This window comes from Tachypleus tridentatus, chromosome 13 (assembly GCF_004210375.1).
Source record: "Tachypleus tridentatus isolate NWPU-2018 chromosome 13, ASM421037v1, whole genome shotgun sequence".
Classification (NCBI taxonomy): domain Eukaryota; kingdom Metazoa; phylum Arthropoda; class Merostomata; order Xiphosura; family Limulidae; genus Tachypleus; species Tachypleus tridentatus.
Genome location: NC_134837.1, coordinates 258,422,489 through 258,443,324, shown reverse-complemented (window position 1 = coordinate 258,443,324; position 20,836 = coordinate 258,422,489). Strand labels below are relative to the sequence as shown.

The 20,836-nt window shown below is 35.7% G+C and overlaps 1 pseudogene across 1 annotated transcript in view; it reads right to left on the bottom strand.

Annotated features, from left to right (window-relative positions):
• The window catches only part of LOC143237368 (protein kinase C, brain isozyme-like), an 87,506-nt pseudogene that overhangs the window by 45,665 nt on the left and 21,005 nt on the right, over window positions 1–20,836 (bottom strand). The window contains exons 2-3 of the transcript XR_013020039.1: window positions 8,270–8,301; window positions 6,543–6,625 (exon numbers count right to left, since the gene is read on the bottom strand). The product of XR_013020039.1 is annotated as a protein kinase C, brain isozyme-like (transcript). The remainder of the gene's footprint in view (window positions 1–6,542; window positions 6,626–8,269; window positions 8,302–20,836) is intronic.

The window sequence follows — 20,836 nt, the reverse complement described above, 5'->3', positions numbered from 1 at the left end:
AACAAGTTACTGTACGTGTCATAACTAATTTTCTTGCAAGAGGTTTGTTTGTGGTTTCTTTAGATATGGCATAAAGTTACACAAGGGCTAACCTAATTTTGAACCGACAGACTAAAGAATAAAGCTTGTCAACATGAGCCCTTGCTAACTTATGGGCTACTCTAATCGAATAGTTAGATGACAGTTTCTACTATAATGCATCCACAGCTTGGTGCTTGTTACAAACGGAGACTGTACACTTTGTTTGCATTATATACATAAATTAAATCAAAGAAGTGATTATTCAACACTATTAAACAAACTAACATTTGACAACTACAAAAATCTTAGTTTTCTCACATGAGCTTTGTATGCTCCCCCTTTAATAAACATTGTTTCGTGTGCACCAATTTTTCTTAATGAATAAAAGATCAAGTGACGTGTCATAATACACAGACACACATTAAAACGCGCTGCATATTGTAGTAATTCGCCATCACCACTAATGATCCCACCCTCATCGTTGGCACCCTCCCAAAGAGGCCCGGCATGGCCACGTGGTTAAGGCATTCGACTCATAACGTGAGGGTCGCAGGTTCGAATCCCCGTCACACCAAACATGCACTGCCATATTAGAGACGGCTAGTGCAAATAGCCTTCGTGTAAGATTGCGTGAAATTTAAAACAAACAAACGTCAAACCAAGCCCTCCCAAAAAGATAAATTGCGATCCATTCTGGGGAAAATATTGGTTTAAGGAATGAACATCTGTCGTAGACATCTTAAGATAGAGATCTGCCATTCTATAATTATATCTCCGATTGTTAAAAAAAAAATATATTATACATATGGACCGCACGTGCGATTAAGCATTGTTTTATTTATTTATGTTTTGATTTTGGTATTATTCAAACACCTATTTATTCTAGCAATCATAAAAAAACAAAAGCATCCACATCCAAGTCAGAAGTTTTCAAAAACAAACTTTGCCTTTCACAGAATTCCAGGTCCGTTGTACACCAGTACTTAATACAACCATAATTAGGAAAGAAAAAAAAAATGTACTATACCACGGTCTCTTATACCAATACCGAACATAAAAATACCACAGTAGAAGCGGTGTCAAAGAGATAAAAAAATGTTGAAAATAATCAGTCTGTCTGCGTCTGATATGCATAACAAATTTGGTTGAGCATGAGACCAACTGATGCATGGTCAGGTTCACATCATTCATGGTGAAATGAATACGCGTGGGATTACAAAATTAATAAAAACATTCTTGGTTTTCGGATTCTTTGATCGCATTCAAGATATTTAATAACTGAATAAACGACGCGTGATAACGTTCTCCCTCCATGTTTTCGAAATTAGAAGCGGGAGTGGAGTTTCTTTCCATATACAAGTTGTAAATGATCAAGTTTTCAACGTTTCGGGACGCGAAACCGTTCCTCAAGCGCATTCAGCAATGTCCACTGAGCAAAAGGTTGACACCCAACCACGAGGGCTTATATAACAAAGGCACGTGCAACTTCCTTAATCGAAGGAGCTGGATAGCTAGTTTTAAATGTACTTGCGGGCCACACTGTATAAAGCAAAGGTCAAATGTAATTTAAAAAAAGAAACTGCGATTTACTTAGCAAAAATTCTTATTACCAAACAAAATGATACAAATGAAGTAACAGTAGAAAACACATTTGAATAACAATGTATCTCAGAACGGTTGATATAGGTATTAACACTTATTGATAAGCAGAGCCAAACGTTTCGACCTCTTTGTTAACCTGAAGATGACCTAGGAAGGTCGAAACGTTCTTCTCTGCTTATCAATGAAAGTGTTAATACCCATAACAGCCGTTCTGAGATGAAATTTTTATTTCAAGTAGGTTTCTCGTCATCAAGAAGGGCACTTTAGTAACACTCTCAGTCACTAAGTTATGAAAAAGCAAATGTTTTAAATCATTTACCGAAACAAAAAGTGTATCAGATGCATTCGTAGCTAATACTCCATATTTTAATGTTACACGTGTTAAGTTTTTAAATTTATGGGGCAAAACGTTTTTATAAATTCCAATTTTTTCTTAGTAACAGAAGCATGTAGTTTTTATTTTTCTCAACTAATCCCTTCTTCTCTACCTTGTGCACCACCCCTTTAATGAATACGAAATTTAACTTAAATTATTCAAAATAATATTGTTATCTTTCAAACCAAGCATAATTTTTCTAGCCTTCAATTTTGTTTTGTTGCAAAGCTATCAATATAGAATATCAGACCCTTTTGCCACACCTACCTGTCACACCATTTCTCTCAGGATTTGTTAATAGTTCTCACTTACATTTAATATATTATTTATAACCAATAGAAAGCCAAGGTTTTCATCTATCAAATGACGCGTTATATTACGTAGTTTTCTTTGCAGTGAATTGTTTAATTATTTTAATTAAAGCTTTGTTCCCACGAGAAAGACATCGACCAGCTTCGATAAATATGTCATGGCTTTCGTCAAACAATTAATCTACAATAGCGGTAATTACCCTTATACATACAACAATAGAATAACTTACGTGAACATAAGCTCATTATATTTTACTTGTTAAGAGTAATTTCATTTCAGAATTTTAAAAGTTTGTGGACACTCGTAATATTATCTTTTTCTTTGATTAATTACCGAAAAAATGAAAAACAAGGAGTTCGTGGATGGCTCGCGGGCAGTGCGTTGCAACCTAATCCACCATGTGGTATTGAGGTTTACCGATGTCCAACAGACATGATTCAGGAAACGTACTTCAAGTAATAATTTCTACCTCTCATAGAAAACAAGAAATTAATTTATTTTTAAATTCGTAGAGTTAAAATGTTTTGTTGAGAATTTCCGTTACGACTTCGCTTGGGTAAAGACAAGTTTTACACATAATAAAATGATAGAAATTAATCACTTTTACTGACAAAATGTTAAATATCTATCTTTAAATTGGTCGTGAAAGGATGAAATTGATGACTTTAGGTCCGTTTAATACCATTTTCTTACATTCCACCTATGAGACCAAACTTTGTTCTACTAAAGTTAGGTCCGTCATGACAAGGTAGGTGGGTGGTGGGGGCGCTCGACTCGCAATCTGAAGGTCGCTAGTTCGCATCGCCGTCACACTGAACATGCTCGCTCATTCAACAGTGGCGGCGTTATAATGTGACAATCAATCCCGCTATTCGTTGGTAAAAGAGTAGCCAAAAAATTGACGGTGAGTTGTAACGATTAGCTCTAGCTGCCTTAGAAGTGCTAAGTTAGAGATGCATTGAACCCACGTGTAGCTTTGAGCAAAATTTTAAAAGAAACAAACCACCAAAGTTTGAAACCAGTAGAGTCCTGGCCCGAAACGGCACGAACATTAACAGAAACCACCATTTATAAATTACATTTAATTTGTGTGTGTTACACCCCACCCCGAAGTGCCATTCGTGCTTTCAGTACTTTCACAAAAGCAGTCGTATAAAAATATTATTTTCTTTCAGTGTACAATACGTACATACACGAACTTAAAACGTGTAAAAATACCCTTCCTTAGTCCTATGTACACAAACGTAGTGTGTTGAGATATCTGTCCCCACCCCCTTGTATGATCCACAGAGTCTATCAAAGGCGAAATTTATACAGGCACTATCTTCAACAGATTGACCCATTAAGTAAGCGTGTTCAGTTTTACGCTCAAAAGAAAAAAAAAAATCATCCGTAGGGGTGTTCCACTCAGTTCAAGAATATAAACTATACAGTGCTCGTGATTACTGTTATATCTCCTGCATACCACGCTATGTACCTAAACTAATAAGACTGTTTAAAGTAACCAATGGTAGCATAGCAAGCTTAATCCACGAGTCACAAGAAGACGAAGTTAAAACACGCGTTTCGTTTTAATTAGTCATAATATTGAACTTCCAACTTTAAAAAGTATGTGCTGGTGAAACAATTACATTTACAACTGGACTATCGTCTGACAATAAGACAGCCTCGTCACACACCGAGATGTGAAACGAAATCTAATTTCACCTCAACACGACATACAACAGAAGCAAAGTCACAGATGAGTTTTCTCAGTTTTTAACGTTATAATCCACGGAGTATAATTATGAAGCAGATTGTCTCGACTAGAAATGTTCACTAATAACTAGTGGCACACAAAGCAGGTCGAATTAATTCTGTATAATGGTGTAACATTCGAGGAAGGGAGTGTCTATATATAACTCTTCTATTACAGTTTTCACCAAGTACCTCGAGGTAGAACAGCCACAAGTCATGAGAACAGAAGCACGTGACGAGGAGGGGCCACACCTACAGTCAGACATAACACTGGAACGAACGAAAATTGGACCAAATCTTATTAAGTCTAATGTTACGACTGTTTCTGTTTTAATGTAATTCGAATTATTTATTTATTTATTGTTTAAGAGCAAAGCATAGTCCTCTTCGGGGAATCGAGTCCAGGATTTTAGTGTTGTAAGTCCGTAGGCTGACTGCTTTCCCACATGGGGCCATAATTCGTAAGAGAAGTATCCTGTATGATGAAGAGGATTTCTACTTCTGTACATATTGTTTGGAAATAACTTGTAGCTAAGAAGTAGAACACTGTGTTCTAAAGACACAAAAATCACAATACCCTAACGACATCGTGTTTTAAAAATACAAAAAGCATTGTACCCTAATGACACCTATTTTAGATAGGCCGTTGCGTCTTCACTGTAAACACACATTAGTTTTTTGAAGAGAGCAATGTTGTTCGCCTTCCGTTTATTTTTTGTCTCAATTTCTTCTACCGTGTAACAAAAACTGTTCAGAATTTTCATAACGTCCTCTATCGGAAGTTTATTCTGACTCATGACAATATTGTATTATATAAATAATTTCATCGTGTATACGGTCAACGAAAAGTCTTTATATATCAAAGTAAATTTTTAAATTTCCAAAATTCAACCTTATTTACGGATTTCTTTTCCTCAAGAAGGGAAGAAAATATGACGTCAAGGTCTAATTCATTCTCCGATTCACTATTATCGATAGAGCGTGAAAATTTCGCGAAAGTAGAAAATCAGATTGTAGGCCTCACAGCCATTTAAACACATACTGAAATTGACATGCGAGCGAGAAAGAAAATGGTATGGTTTGTTTTGAATTTCGCGCAAAGCTACACGAGGGCTATTTAGGTCGTCCCTAATTTCGCAGTGTAAGACGAGAAGGAAGACAACTAGTCATCACCACCTACCGCCAATTCTTGGGCTACTATTTTACCAATGAATAGTGGGATTGACCGTAACTTATAACGCCCCCACGGCTGATAGGGTAAGCATGTTTGGCGTGAAGGGGAAAGAAAACGAAAATAAATATTAAATACTATAATTAACCGGTTAGTCCCCCGAATAACAGATAATCAATTACTAAGGCATGTTGCACGTTGTCTAAACATTCAAAGTATTTTACGTTCTTAGTGGTGAGTGAAGAGCAAAGGGTTATACGTAAACACCCAGTTGAGCTATCCAGTTTATCTTACAGAAATCACATTTCTATACGTGAACCAGTTTCACTTTAAAGTCTGTCAATATTATGAAAGAGAAAGAATGATACAATTCGGGTCTAGCTTCCACCTGTACGGTTCCACGCGCACGTAGACCCACGTGAGAGACCAGCTTAACTCTTGAGGGATAATTTAGACATTAATTATTGACTTTGTTTCAACATGTTATTTCTTTAGCCTTGTTTTAGTTGGCCCTACGTCTACCGGCTGCAACTTCGTTTCTCTGTCTCCTCTCTCATCACCAAATTATGAATAATTGACAAAAAAAAAAAAATGAGGAAAAGCACCGTTATTCTTTCTTTCCCAACTTACCCATTCTACAAGCTGTTCCCGTTCAACAGGACGTACGCACGCGAGGGTTTACCCACGGCTTCAAAGTGTGAAGGGCGCTGTGGTTCTTGCATCAGAAACGGGACGCGAACCATGGACCTTCAGATTCACAAATGGAAGACATTACCTACTTAGGCTACGATCGGTTCATGAGCATTAAGACGAAATTAATATGGTGGGTTACGAACACGAAAAATCAAAATATTTAATGTACTCGGTGAAAATTATATTTATTGGTTAAGCAAAATATATATATATATGTAGTGTTAAATACATATTTCTCCACTATAGGATAGCTTACGAGTTATTACGAAAATAATAAAAGTGGTAACAGGTTCTAATATGCGGTAACAAACTCCTCTTATCATAAAACATTATGACTACAAAAGTTTACCTACAGAGTGTCCGAAAAGTCTGGAACCATGCCAGATTTGTAGATTTTCTTAATTTGAAACACGCGATCGATTATGGCGCTGTCAAAACACAAAGTGAAGTTGAATCCGTTGTTAATCGAAACCTGTTTCGAATTATGAGTACAGAACGTGGAAAACATTTTGTAAAGTTCGCTGAAGTGCTCACTTCCAGATTTTTCGGGCACTCTGTATCGCAGCAGTATGATTAGATTTCATGTACGGTGGTTGAAAGATTTTCGGTCAGAAAATATACACAACTTACATCCGAGTCCACGCCCTTGTCCGCACCAGGGCATTTGAAAGTGACGAACTCGTGACATCGCTTGTGAACCACAAAACTGCAAACTGCGAAAAATAAAAATGAATACACACACACACACACACATATATATATATATATATATATATAAATATACACACACGAATTGGTAAACTAAGATAAAGTTGTCGGTTGGCAGTTAAATTAGAAAATGTTTTCAAATATAAGGCTGCCATATGTCAAGTCAATACAGAGACTTGTTTGTCAGCAGATATTTACAAGTCCTTCCACCAGGTGTCTCTCCGTTTGAAACAAAATTCAGTGTAGTAAAATATATTAAACGTCGAACATACGTTAACGGAACAAATTAAATCATTCAAATTTAACATTTTCTTCACATTTCATTCCATTCTACTCCATATTTTACTGAAGAAACGCCAGTTATTTAATATCAGTCCTGAACTAAGCCTAATATCAATTTTTACATATGCTGTAATTTTTATTCTAATCAGTCAAGTCTGTAAATTTAAACTGTTTAATCTGTGCTATCATCTTTACTCAAGAGAAACATTTAATGAAAGGCATTTTATGATCCAATTTCCCTAAACCTTCAAAACACAAAAATGTGCGATTTATGGTCGAATATTTTGTTTGCGTTTATTTACGAAAATAAGTTTATTACATACATGTTCTTATATCAGAATCAAATGTTTAAAGTTTTATTTCGCAGTCGTATTTTACGTATTAATTTTGAATTTCACATAATCTAAACAAAAGTATGTGATGTAGTCCTAGCTTGGAAAATCGGGTAACACATACTGCAACAAGTAAAACAAAGATACGAGATGGATTTAAAAATAAACTACATTTTATGAAACACACACAGCAGTTGGTGTGTTTCCTAGAGACTGACGTTTATTAAACTTTTTTAATAAACCGAAATTAAAATATTTCGTTTTCGACACAACATTGGTAATTTTTAAGTTTAGATAGTCCTAATAACCCATCATGGACAGGAAATACGCGTGCTACAGCTTTAATAAATATTTAATACATGTGGCCTCGCATCCGAAGAAGTGGGAGTTTGTGGCATTCGAGAGGTTAGTAAACGAACGTGCCCACACGTGCAGAATTTTGGTTCAAATTCCACCCGGCTTGTTTTTTTCAATCCGTCTGTATGTAAACACACTGACACGTTATATAAAATATATTCAATGCAACTGACGTTAATACACTGAAAAATTATTTGTTTAACAGACACATTTAATACGACTCATATTAAATCATGTTGGTATTAGTCAAGACAATGGGAATCATCAATAGCCGCGACACTTGAAATTCTTTTAGGCAGGATTATAATAAATTAATCCGGGACCTATTTTTTTCTTATTATTAGTTATATTTTTGTGTGCCGGTAATACCAAGCCTTGGGAGTGCGTATAGTCGATTCAATTGTATTAGACATTACGAATTCGATTAGCCTACTCTCAAATTAAAATCATTTTAAGCAAAATTAGAGTAAAAGTAATCTGCGGGACCTTTGGTTAAATAATTAATCAAAAAGGTTTAATCTGTCGAGTCCAAAACTATAATCAGATCTCAAATCGGTCAAGAGATGACGGAGTTATGAACTATAAAATGTTTGTACTTGAGGGAAAAAAAAACAACTCAGAGCCGTTCTATGAGCCACTGTGCCGCGGCTAAAAAATACAGAAAGATACGAAACTTACTTTGACATTGATATCCTTGTTTTCCGAAACCCCTAGAAAACAAAAATACAAGTTAGTTCACAAACCACTAATATTGCAAAATCACTTAATTCTTAAACGTATTTTAAAGTTTTCACAGTCAGGAAGAATATTTAGAACAACGTTTCGATCAGTGGTGCCAGAATTCTGAAATAAACTAACTACAAGCAGCAATAGTTTCACTCGTGTAATTTTATGTTCTTTTAGCCTAACGTCCACTTTCCTATCTTAGTCTTACGTCACTATTTATAAGCCTAACCTGATTACAAAGTATCGAAAAGCAGCAACTAGGATAAAACTACAAGCAGCCATCTAAAATCTAAGGAACGTGTACACCTTTAATCTCCTTTATGCAAAGTTATAGTGTAATTTCCGCATCAAAAATCCTATAGAAGCCAGTTAAGCCTAATGTTACCATTAAACAACACAAGCCTTACCAAAAGAATCCACCTGTTATGGAGAAGTAAGAAAGAATATTTTATTACAAAAAAAATGGAAAGGTAAAACAATAAAATTGGAAATGTGATTTTAATCTTAACTTTCTAAAATATTTATAGGAAGGTTTACACAGACCTTCCTAACACTAAAACTGTGCCTCTTAGTTCAACCCAAAAATCAGAAGTAACACAGAAAACGCTCGAATGATATTTTAAAAAATATGCATTTTTCCTTTTTTTAGAAAACTGAATTTTTTTCTTCAAAAATTAAATCGCTCGTTTAACTACCCGTGAAGATTAAAACTGACTTTCAACACTAACACAAATAACTAATTTATTTAAAAGTTACCTAAGTATCAAACGATACAAAGACAGAAAGCTCAAAAAACGTCATCTGTCAAAACAATCCTAAAAAAAACACCAGAAACTGTAAAAAACAATATATTTAACCTAAAAAACTTTCAGCTCGCCGAATCTCAATCAACAGTCCTAAATAATCATGTAAACTACTCAACAACTTCTTCCAGCAACCTAGTATTTGATTTTAAAACTAGCTTTGAAGACCTTAGCAAGAAAGTAACAAAACGAATTAAATCGCAAATCCATCAACACCAACTGAAATCGCAAGTCAAAGATCACAAGAAAAATCCGCGTTTAATTGATGTCAGAACAAGGAATCAGAAATATTTAACATTTAAAAAAATCGAAAACAGCGTAATGAGCAATTTTGTCTTCCAAACCAAAAGGAAGTCCACTAAAAACTTCAAAAAATATTAAATAGCAAGAAGCTTATAAAACAAAATTTGACATCGGCAGAAAGAAAAGGACTAAAACTACTTACAAACAAGGAAGACGTTGTCATCCAGAGAGCCGAAAGGAACCTATAGTTCTTATATCAAGCAAACGGTACGATTTCATAATGATAAATACTTTGCACGATACATCTAAATTTACAATGAACAATTGACCTTAACCCAACGTAGAATAACAATATTAAACTAGCTACCCAAAATATGTTTAAAAAAAAACATTACTTTTAACCTTTTTTTTTCATACAAACCAACCAAGAACGAAAAAACAATCTGTGACGAAACACCAGAAAAACCCAATACACATACGAGTTAAAACTAGATCGCACCGATAACCGAAACGTTGTTTCTGTTCTAAACAGTATTTGTCCTTAACGTAAAAGTTGCAACTTGTAATAAAATAATACTCATAATCAAGTAATTAAACTCAAAACTATTAATTCATGAATATGAATTATTGAAACATAACATGAAATATAACCAAACTGAAATCAAAGAATGAACTATTAAAACACCGATCATATTTTCAGTTCTACTTTTGATAACAAGCAATCTACAATACTATCATTAAATAGTTGGTCAGCTATATAAGATCAAATAATATATTAGGCGCAATGATACAATATTCGCACACATAAGTTAATTCAGGTTACTATGTGACGAATTACTAAAATATTTAAAAAACACATCAAACACTTTATACACAACACCGTTACAAGAACCCTAACTCCATTAGGTTACTTTCCTAACGAGTCTTGATAAAGACGAAACTGAAGTCCACAGTTGAAACTGCTCCCTATAAAACGCTCCTGTATAACGGCCCAACGACTGAAAAGCTTGACCAAGCATATTTGGCATGACGGAGGTTCGAACCCGCGACCCTCAAATTACGAGCCGAACGCCGTAATAACCTGTCCATGCTAGGCCACACAGATAATTATAACAGTATGTCTGTGATGCAATTTTTATATTTGTTGCTCATTTTAATTTTTATTGGTTAAATGGATTATTTAATCATTCATTCGAAAAGAACTACAATTTAGATAAAGTCTCCGACATCCAGTATTATCCGTTTGTGGCATCCCCTGTTCTGTTTTGTAATTCTCAACAACACTAATAAAGATCTGGATGTGACGAACGTGTTCAGATATTCTATAATGTACAGGTCGGCATGTTTCTCCAGATAGTCACCATAGCAAATTACTCTATAAACAACGTTCTTACTTTGACACTTATCATGTTTTCTACATTTGGCAAGTTTCTCCTTGTAATAGCTTTTGTATACAGTCTAACGATTCTTAGACAGTAGGTGTGCGACTTGCTGGCGATAAATTTTAAAAATAAATAAACAGCACATAATCCACTTGTTTTAAAACAACAACTCAGTATTTATAGTATAGGATATCACAGTTGTACATAATGGTCAAATTAATTCTCTTTTCTTGACAGAAGTCCATTGAGCTGGTTAAATTACTTTACAATCCAACTGGCAGGACGAACTGACCTTCTTTGCTCCTCGTCCTACTGTGCAATCAACGATAAATCTAATTACGCTACTTCGTGGGTTACCACAGTTTTATCTCGAACTTTAAATAATTATCTCTTTTTCGTCAAAATTCACAGATTTTGGTTCAGTTACTTTAGAACATGACAAATAATTCTTCTTATCTCTGCTAACTGCAAAACTCACTTTAAAATATCGCTGGTTTAGCTTTTCGATTGTTAGCTCAGCCATAACTTCACTTTCATATTTTTTTTTATGTAACTTAACTTGTTGGTACCACAGTTGTATCTGAAGCTTTAAGTAGTTCTATCTCTTTTTTTTTTACATTAAAAGTCCAGACAAGTTAGTTAAGTTACTTTGTAATCCAACTAACAAGCCATTTTTCTGCCCCTTTTGTGAAACACGCTACAGAAATAACCAGTTAAGGTTAATCACACGCATGCCTGATAACTTCACGTTCAACTCTTTTGTATCTTAACTTGCGCTCACTTGATCATATATATATATATATATACCCTGCCCAACTGAAGCCTAGGACTTTCTACAAACCATGCTTGCTATAATGTGACAGTCAATCCCACTATTCGTTGGTAAAAAGAGTAGCCCAAGAATTGGCGGTGGGTTGTGATGACTAGCTGCCTTCCCTCTAGTCTTACACTGCTAAATTAGGGACGGCTAGCGCAGATAGTCCTAATGTAGCCTTGCGCGAAATTCCAAAACAAACAATCGAGTAAGATAACGTCAACAACAATAGAACAATTGAACTACATACACAACGTACGATTCGCACCGAGTTACGTAACGGAATCTCACACTGGGGATATAAAAAAAAACAATCATTAAATATTAAGTCACAAAATAAATTAAGTAATAACGCTTGAACTAAATAGTCTTGAAATCTAACACTTCATATGTAATCGATACTTCAAGTTTATCCTATATACTTCCATACCAAGTTACTCCATAAACAACGTTCTTCACTGATCATGCAGCCCACATTCAATGATTTTACAGTTTGTTTGTTTTTACATTATGTCTATTTTTTATGTGGTTAACTTGTTATTAATGGCTTAAGATTAATACCTGTTTTTATACCATTTTAACAGCTAATTCTTAAGTACTAATTATTATATCCATTTTAGGGCGATTTTACCACTTATATGTGGTAACACTAGTTTGGTTTGGTTTGTTGTTGTTTTTTAATTTCGCGCAAAGCTACTCGAGGGTTATCTGCGCTAGCCGTCCCTAAATTAGCAGTGTAAGACTAGAGGGGCAGCAGCTAGTCATCACACCCACCGCCAACTCTTGGGCTACTTTTTTTTTAACCAACAAATACTAGGATTGACGGACCAACACATTATAACGCCCCCACGGCTGAAAGAATGGTCATTTTTAGTGTGAAGGGGATTCGAACCCGCGACCCTCAAATTACGAGTCGAGTGCCTTAACCCCCATGGCCATGCCGGCCATAATACCCAAGTAACCCGAGCTTTAGATGTACGTTATTAAATTTCCACATCAATAAAACTCATCCGTTTTGTTTTCAATCATCAATTTTTTTTTATTATCTTATGGATAAGTAGTTTATCCTGAAACAGACAAGTTTTCCCTAAGAGCCTCCCACATTTTATCTATGCTATGGAGATAAACAATAGCTACACCTCTCTCAGTAAAAACATTTTTAGCTCATACGTCCGTCATATCTTAACCAATAAGAAACAATTACAGTTTTGTGTTCAGAAGGTCAAACCCTTTTGATTGATGAGTTTGACCACGTCCAACATCTCATAGATACATTTATTCTAATTCTGCCGAAGGGTAGGTTGGTAGATATCTTCATGAGTAATAAAAACGAATCCGCGCGCATAAATATAAGCTTATTAAAAAAATAGATTAACTTACTCTAATCCTACCCAAAAGATTTAAGTGTCGCGACCATTGAAGATTCATTCTTTTTTTGTTGTTTTTCTGATATTGGTTTCTAATATTTATCATAAGAACTTCGTTCTCCACTGGATGTATCAGCTGCAAATACTGACGTTTTCTTCAGTAAAAAATAATAGTTAATAAGTGATACAGTTATAGTGAAATCACATCAACAGCATTAGAATTACGTACCATTTACAACCTTGGAAGTGACTCATAATACTGACCGTCGGTGATAAAAAGACTATTAGGCACTAACGTACACATTACTGCCAGAACCCAGGTTTTGATACTCGTGACAGACAGAGAACAGATAACCCTTTGTGTAGCTTTGCACTTAAATACAAAACAAAGTACACAATCGAACAACAGTTTATCCGAAACACGAGAACATAGCACCAACAAGGTATCTGGGTATTATGGATAACTTGTCAAATAAACTGTGCGTTTTCCTTGCGTATTTACACGAATATTATCATCTTATAGGTAGTTATTTTGTCAATCGTGGACGCAACTATATGACTGGTCGCTTTTCTATCTTGAAAAACATAGACAGTTGAAAACACATTCTATCATAATAAACTTTTAGGGTGGGGGTGACTTTAATAATTAGATTCGGCAAACGATAGATACACGAAAATAAAGTTGTTTCTTGTTAAAACGCAAACCTACACGATGTGTTCCGCTTTACCGAGAGTATCGAAGCATGTAATCTTACAAATGCCATCAGACTTATCAAGGAAATGAAGTACTCCACTTGTTATATTATTGAAAAAAATTTGTACGACGTCACTTTCGAATGCTCCAATATACGACGAAGTCAAGTTTCACTTTGACACAGAAGCAAGACGTTTTGTTTGAAAAATATCAAACTTACACACAAAAAAAAACACTCCCAGTCAAAGTAACAGTATCTATGATTGAATTGAAGATTCACACACACACACACACACACAGATATTATTTTCAGGTATTCGTGTACAGTTACTCAAGAGTTATCTTCGCCACCATCTGTATTTAATATGCGGGGGAACAAAAAGGTTTGGTGTTATGCACCCATTTATGAACATGCATTTTGCTGCACCTGCCCCATAACTGTCCCACGTTAAATGTTGTGACCATACTACTTGATAGTATTAATACTAGTATTCTAGTTTAAATCTTCCTTGTATTTCGTATTTTCAGATATAAACTTGTGTACACCTATAGTCACAGTTACACCACCCTTGGGGCACAGTACTAGAGAAAACAGCTAGAAACTAACACCCATCACCAGTTCTAACCCTTGATTGGCCTACTCTCGTGTGACCGAACAGCGGTATTTGACAGCCACACTTATAACGCGCCAATGCTTCTGAAGTGCAGAGCGCATTTTTTGGCGCTAACGAGAAGCGAACGTGTATCCGAAAATTACAGTATTGTCAATAACATAGTTAAAGTTCCTATTAACAGGGTACCTTTTCTTTAATAATAATAATTTCATGAATGTTTTCAAAAGGGCGACTTTCATTAACAGTTTGAACTTTAGAAAACAACATAGACTACCACGGTTTATATTCTGGTTGCTTAAGGTTTCTTGCGATTTGCGTAGCTGAATAAAATACAGGTGTCAGTTAGTTGACTTTTTGCTTAGTTTGTTTTAAAATTCTGAAGATAAACTAATGTCCAAAGCATATTTCTCTAGGCCTGAAGAGTTTTTTCTGCCTTTACACATGCATTGTGTAACTATACATATCTTACTATTGCGTGGCCTACTATTTAGCGTGACGAGCCATAAATCAACGGCTTTAATATTCGCGACCTATTACCGAATAAAATGAAGCTTTGTTGTTGTTGTTTTTTTTTAAAGTACTTGAACGGCGTTCCGCACTTTTGGGCTGTAAGTGCGTTATAAGAGTGACGGTCAAATCCAACCGTTTGCTTAAACAAAAAGAGATGGCAGTGTATGCTGTTAACCTGCTATCATTCCTTTAGTATTTCACTTCAAAATTGGAGACGGTTAGTACAGTAACCTCGAAATTAACCTTGCGCGAATATCCGAAAACCAACGTAGAAAGAATCCTACTAGGATTGCTTTATTTTCTAGTTAGAAATTTTCGCAATTAATCGTGAATATCAAACGTTTCACGCTATTCGCAAATGTTCTGATGACACCTCCTGGTGCTTGAAGCCTTAACTACAACGAACAATCACGTATTTTGACCACCTTGTGTCGCGTGCAAATGCGGAATATAAGTAACACTGATTATCAAGTCAAGTCATTTGTAGCACGGTTGCCATAGTTTCTCTTTAAAGAGGTTGGTACTTGTCTGAACACTCAGTAATTAATTACACCGAATTCACATTGCGAAACAATCATTCTCGTGCGTCATTCTGAAGCCCACCAATCAGTGCTTCTGAAATTTTGCTTTAACTGGCAAATATAAATTGATGGTTCGGTGTTAGATCGCTCGTGGTGGGTGAATATTTCGACTTATGAACCTTGTAAAAATATGCTTGGGTTTATCGCAAAGAGTACCATCTTGGGAAAAGATTGGAGAGGTTTGGTAATGTTTAGTTCCGTTTCGGTGCAACTATGAGTAACAAGTTGGTGTACTGTGTGTCCCACGTGCATCGAATACGGAATTATAAGCTCTCAAGCTTGCCGCCAATAGTAGATAAATAGAAATGGTGAGTTACAGTGGAACAAGTCCAGAATGATTTAGACAATGAACCGATACTCTGGTATATTAATATAAAACCCTGAAAAAATAATCCAAAACCAAGACGATTTGGACAAAAGGATTCTGTTGGAAGGAATTAAAAGAGAAACAAGACCTGGGAGGAAGAATATTAGACAGATTAGTTACACAGAAGATAAACAAACAGACTTCCCAAAGAATTTTAAACAAGAACCTTGTTTGTTTGTTTTGGAATTTCGCACAAAGCAACTCGAGAGCTATCTGTGCTAGCCGTCCCTAATTTAGCAGTGTAAGACTAGAGGGAATGCAGCTAGTCATCACCACCCACCGCCAATTCTTGGGCTACTCTTTTACCAACGAATAGTGGGATTGACTGTCACATTATAACGCCCCCACAGCTAAGAGGGCGAGCATGTTTGGCGCGACTCGGGCGCGAACCCGCGACCCTCAGATTACGGAGCGCACGCCTTAACGCGCTAGGCCTTGCCAGACCCAAACAAGAACCTAATATCAACAGTACCGGCTATCCATAGCTATGACAATCTCATGATATTTGATAGCCACCTTTTCAAACAGTACGGAAACAGAACGCAATGGCTGAAGAACTAAAAGGGAGAGATGTGCCATACCGGAACCTGTATATCGGTAGTAGTAATGTAACAAAGTGGGCTATCTAACTTCTGGACATTGCGAGCTCCGAGGCTATCTAACTTCTGGTCATTGGGAGCCCCGAATGTTAGCGTTATAAGTCATCAGATTTATCGCTAAGCTGCAGATTCGTTTCGAATATATAATAGAAAAAGTCACCTTCACACGTTTTCGACCACTGCAAGTCAAATAAACACAACATAACCATAGAAAACACCCAAATACTAAACAAACGCAAAATTAAAGAAACCTTACTTATACAACAACTTAAGCCCAAAATAAATCAATACAAAGGAGCACCTTTATACCTATATTAAAAATAATCAAATAAGTAATATAAAATTAAATATTCAAACATCTAAGCACGCCCACTACATTCCGACACTCAGTTACACAACCCCTTTCAAACAAGTGGTCAGCTTCCGGTCAGTTACCTCTTTCTTTCTTTGTGAACCTGACGATGACGGAAGAAGGTCGAAATGTTGTTCGCTCCTCTACGTAAAATATTTTCTCAACCCAAACAAGCCGTTTTTACATATATAGAAGAAAAAAGTGTTGAACCATAGTATCAAAACTTTCACTATTATACTAAATCACTAATTATTTAACTACATTTACGAGTTTTTCTACTATATCCGATAGAAAAATAATTTAAAAACTAAACGTTTTTTTTTTAAATCGAACTAAATCTCATTGCTACACGAATTTTACTTACTATCCCTGAAAAGCTACGTTACATTTTCCGACAAGAACTAATAATTTTGTTACTTATCAAAACGAAAATATTTGCGAAACGATAAAGAAATTTCAAATATGTCAAATTCAATCTAGATATTTATGAACGGATATTACGTACGTGCGTGTAGAACATGAATGAAAATATTCGAAACATAAAGGAATACGTGGAATTTGTCGTGTTTCCAGAAATGTAAACGTTACAGTGAGATTTGTGTTAAATTGTTTATATTGTGGTGGTTCATTCTGAAATATGAATGTTAAAAATTCACTCGTTCTTCTGTAGAACTGTTTGCCCTCCCCCTTTTGGGGCACAAGGCACAGTAGGTAAATTTGTTTTAGTATTATGTTTTTGTTTAATTTTACAATAATTTGAATATCTCAAGATTTTGTCACGAAAATATTGTTGGCGTTGAAAAAATAAATTAAAAGTTAATCATCACGTAAGACTAACATTATTTTAAACGCATGAAGACTACTTGCCAGAATTACAAGTAGAAAATTGCATTTTAATAAAACATCAGGTTGGTTGGCTTGTTGTTTTCTTAATATTATTTGTTTAAATAGAAACGAATCTGTCGTAGGTATTATCACTTGCGAGATATATTTGACACAGTTATTCAGTTAATGTTTTCATATTTAAAAGGGCCGGGCGTGTTAAGACATGCGACTCGTAATCTGAGGTTCGCGGGTTCGCATCCCCGTCGCGCCAAACATGTTCGCCCTTTCAGCCGTGGGGGCGTGATAATGTACGATTAATCCCACTATTCGTTGGTAGAAGAGTAGCCCAAAAGTTGGCGGTGGGTGGTGATGACTAGCTGCCTTCCCTGTAGTCTTACACTACTAAATTAAGGACGGCTAGCACAGATAGCCCTCTAGTAGCTTTGTGCAAAAAACATATTTAAAAGGATTATATACAGAGCCGGTGTAAATGTTACCCTCCTCATTGGAGGAAAAACAATTCCACGTTGGAGGCGCTAAATATCCTGCACACGAAAGCCAAGCCCGAGTCTCACGAAAGCTCACGTGTCTCGAGCGAGGAAGTTAAGCCTCCTAAAATTGTGACGTCTCGCTGGAACACTTTTTCAGAGAAGCTACTAAACCTCCGTACCACTTATAGGTATGATACAAAAATCGCTTAAAGCATATTGCAGTTAAACAAACAAACATTATCACAATTTTTCTAACAGTTTTAAATCATTTATTTACTTTAACAGACGTGTTTACATAAAGTTATGTCTGTTAAAAGGAAGGCCAAACTTGTTTCTAAAATAAATGTCCTATACAAACACCTTTAAATTCCCCACCCTAGGGTAAGTAACATGTCACTAAATACAAAAGCAAATTGTGTGGCATATATAAAACTTTTTTTTAATGAGTATACAAATACAATAATTAGTGTATTTTACTAAATCACTACAAGGAATTATATCGTACAAACAGGATTATCTTTGTATATATATTACAGATACGTGGGATCGTGTAAACAGAGATATCAGCCCGTAAAACAACGTTGCGAGAAAAGACAAATGTTAGATTACATTTACAGACAGCACTAAAATGAATCGAACAATATACACAGTGGGAAAGCACACTGAAACTAAGACCAACCCCAATGTGAAACATCCGACACGCTGACTCTCGGGGAAAAAAAAAACAAAAAAAAAACCTTGGAGACAAACCGGAGCAATTCGGGACTGATAGAAATTGTCCGAAGGATTTAGCTTTCCAAACCAAATTTAAAATACAAGTTTAACGCATCCAGTATCAAAGCACAAGGTAAAAGTTCACAAATGAACTATCGAGGGAGGAAAGAGGTGGAAAAATCACTTCACCTTCCCACGTCCAACAAAATCGTACCTGAATTAACATCTCACGAAACGTCGTGTGTGGAAGCATAATCACAGTCCTAGTGGTATACGAATTGAGCCAGTAGAGACTTGAACTGTCAAATATCCACGCTGCTCTTACGCGTCAACATTGCACTATTCAAAAAGTTATTGGCAATGGTTACCCACAGCAAAAACAATACAAGTGTGCGCGCGCGCGAATTCCGGACATATTCACATTACGGAAATAACAGCTTCACTTAGACTTTCGTTTATGGGTAACTTTTAGCGGAATCGGTGCATAAACGTCACTTCCTGTTTCCTGTATCTAACTCACGAATTCAGGTGGCACGCATGTATTGCAACTATACCAATCACACCAGTGAATATTTTAAACGTACACAAGTGTAGCCACCCGATATATTACAGCTACATAACTGGTTGTATCCAAGAATTAAATTAATATCTCGACTGCTGTTCGTTAATAGTGTTTGTGGCACTTTTATTATAAATAACATTAAGAAATCTTACACTTTCAAACTATAGTAATATTTGGTGAAAAATATGACCGCCAACGAACCATTCCTTTCGAACAAAGGAAAAGTGCAGTGTAAGAAATGTTTTTTGTTTGTTGTTGGGAATCAATATTTCGCTAGGGTTTGTTTTTTTCATATACAAAATTTTAAGAGAGAGATAAAATTCAGACTATTTTTCATACCACTAGAACGATTATGGGCCATTCCAATCTCTTTCGAATACCAACACATCACAACCAAACCATCACGTCATCAGCACCGTTCACAACCTTATTAAATAAGCACTACATCAACAAGGAATTCGACCACGTTTTATTTAATGATTTTCGTAAATTAATTTACAGAAACTTAATAAATTCATCTCTTTTGATCTACGCCGTAAGTTTCAACATAAACCATTTACAAAATATCGCTTATGTGTGTCGAAGTTAAAAAAATACTAACTTTGTTGATTACATAAAAAGCAGGTAGTTCAACTTACCACCACAGTGCACGAATATTAGAGATGAAAGCTGTACAGATTTTTATTGTTACTAACTAGGGTAGCTCAACACATGGTTGTTTGATTGTTGTTGTTGAGCGCAAAGGTACATCATGGGCTGTCCGTGCTCTGCCCATCATCGAGAATCGAATCGCAGATGTTAATGTGGGCAATCTTACTGTCCACCCACTGGGTGACTTATCAGATATACAAGTTTTGTTGTTTTTCCTGTCCGTTTACTAATTCCCACCCCAAAAATTTCACATTAAATGAACAATACTGGCTGGATCCGTCTTAAAATACATTTAAAATGTACTATAAGGACTACAGTAATTCTTCACGATTTTCACCACATACGTTATTGCGCATGCTCTCCGAGTAGCGACTAGCCAATGAGGGAGCCAGATGACGCGCACGCCCTCTGAATAATAGTCAATGTTTAATTATCAGCAGATAACATAATAACCGCGTTAAAACAAATAAGTAATTACAAAAATAAGAACGTCGTCTGCGCACCACCTAAAATATTCTCGTTCACCACCAGAAGTACGTGACCCACACTTTGGGGAACACTGGATCTTACATTTAGAACAGCACAGGATATCACGTAAAACTTATATTTCGCAATTTTCCTTTTTACAGTCAACGAAAAAGGTCAAATACACAAACCCGATCAATAATATACATTTATTTGGTGCTATGTAAGATATCCAATAGATTGAACAAAGTTCTTCCTATACAAAATTGGCTCCAGAAAAGATATTTCTAGTCACGAATATAGAACCCAAGATATCAGGGAAGAATTAGAAGTCTACAGTTCAATTTTTGAATTAGTATTTATTTTGTCGATAAGTCAGAAACGAATACATCACCAGCTACGGCAAAATTATCAACTATAAACAGAAGGAACCCAATGACAAGACAATGATGAGTAATACGAACCTCTTTAAACCTGTATCACAA